This window comes from Lynx rufus, unplaced genomic scaffold, assembly GCF_022079265.1.
Source record: "Lynx rufus isolate CCGP_SWC_20201006 ecotype Redwood Valley unplaced genomic scaffold, mLynRuf1.p SCAF_2, whole genome shotgun sequence".
Classification (NCBI taxonomy): domain Eukaryota; kingdom Metazoa; phylum Chordata; class Mammalia; order Carnivora; family Felidae; genus Lynx; species Lynx rufus.
This window is the reverse complement of record NW_025814834.1, coordinates 122,992,215-122,993,766: the sequence shown is the minus strand read 5'-3', so window position 1 is coordinate 122,993,766 and position 1,552 is coordinate 122,992,215. Positions and strand designations below refer to the sequence as shown.

Here is a 1,552-nt window from a genome sequence, read left to right as displayed (position 1 = left end):
AGCACGGGGGCCTCTTGACATCTATTCTGTACAAGCCCCAACCCGGTACGAACCTCTCTGAGATTCCCTCTAATATGCTCTCTCAGCAAGTGTGAATAATACCTAAACACCAGACTTACGCCATTGGACTCAATTAACCTTCTCTAAAATGAATGTGTCCTTAATACCTACACCAAATGCTGATCAAGGCATTCTGATTTGGGGAAAAGAGAGAAGGGTTACCTCATTTCCCAGCCTCTTGTGTCAACAGCCCCACTTTAGGTTCTGTACTGGCCACTCCTGAATAATTGAAAGTCAAGGTCACACATGTCAGTGAAAGAACCTATAATTAACATCCAACTGTAAGCATTAGACTCTCTAAATTCACTCAGATTGTTCTTAAAAGGGTGTTCTTAAAAGGAGAGAGAGAGCTTGACCTAGTTTTTATTTAGGAACAACAGCCTTTTGTGTTTTTAGAACATTTTCTTTTATAATGAGACAACCATATTGTCACGCAAAGCCACTGGTTAAATGACACAGTCATCCTACAGCTGGATCGTGCGAGGCTTCGACAGAGTAGCAATGTCATGACCCACACACGGTACGTAGCGCAGGGAACTTCAAATTTTATCAAATCCTACACCCACGTCCTTCCTACAAGTAAGGAAATTGCGGTCCAGGTGGGCGAAGGAACTCTCTCCATCTCCCAGAGCTAGCTGGCAGGCGGACAGAAGCAAGAACCCCCACGTTTATGGCTCCAAACGAGGGTGCTTTTCCTACCGCCCCACGTAATAACAGCAAGGCATTTAGTAAACATCTCTCAGCATTGCTGTTTTGTTTGCAATGCAATTCAGAGAGTGTCCACCAGACACGTCTGTGTACAGCGAAATGAGGAACACCTGTGTCACTTAGGTCCTGCACACTTTTGTTCTAAAAGGCATGATCCGTAGGCTTTCAAACGTTGCTCCCATTTGTTAGACCCTCTGTGGACAAGCTGGCAGGATCGGCGCACTTCTGAAAGGCCAGCGAAAGTGGGTAGAAGGCCAGGACCAAGGGGTGGGAATGTAATGGGAAAGAGTCAGTCCCGTGTAGCCCCGTGGTTCTCAACCCCAGATGCATTAGAATCGCTCAGATTTTGGGGGGCGCCTGGCTGGCTCAGTTGGATGAGCGTCTGACTTCGGCTCAGGTCATGATCTCGCAGGTCGTGGGTTCGAGCCCCGCGTCGGGCTCTGTGCTGACAGCTCAGAGCCTGGAGCCTGCTTCGGATTCTGTGTCTCCCTCTCTCTCTGCCCCTCCCTCGTTCATGCTCTGTCCTCTCTGTCTCAAAAATAAATAAACATTAAAGAAAAAATTTAAAAAATTAAAAAAAGAATCACTCAGATTTTTATTATTTTATTTTATATTTTATTTTCTTTCCTAGGAGGCTGCATGCCCAATGTGGGGGGAGGGGGGGTCAGACTCACGACCCTGAGATCAAGAGTCACACTCTCCACTGACTGAGCGAGCCAGGCACCCCAGAGTCACTCAGATAGTTTTTTCTTTTGAGAGAGAGAGAAAGAGAGAGTAGGGGAGG

The 1,552-nt window shown here is 46.8% G+C and overlaps 1 non-coding gene across 1 annotated transcript; it reads left to right on the top strand.

Moving 5' to 3' along the window:
• The first annotated feature begins 1,123 nt into the window (after window positions 1–1,123).
• On the top strand, window positions 1,124–1,208 carry TRNAR-UCG (transfer RNA arginine (anticodon UCG)). Its single transcript has one exon. It is a non-coding gene; the product is annotated as a tRNA-Arg (tRNA).
• Window positions 1,209–1,552: the final 344 nt, after the last annotated feature.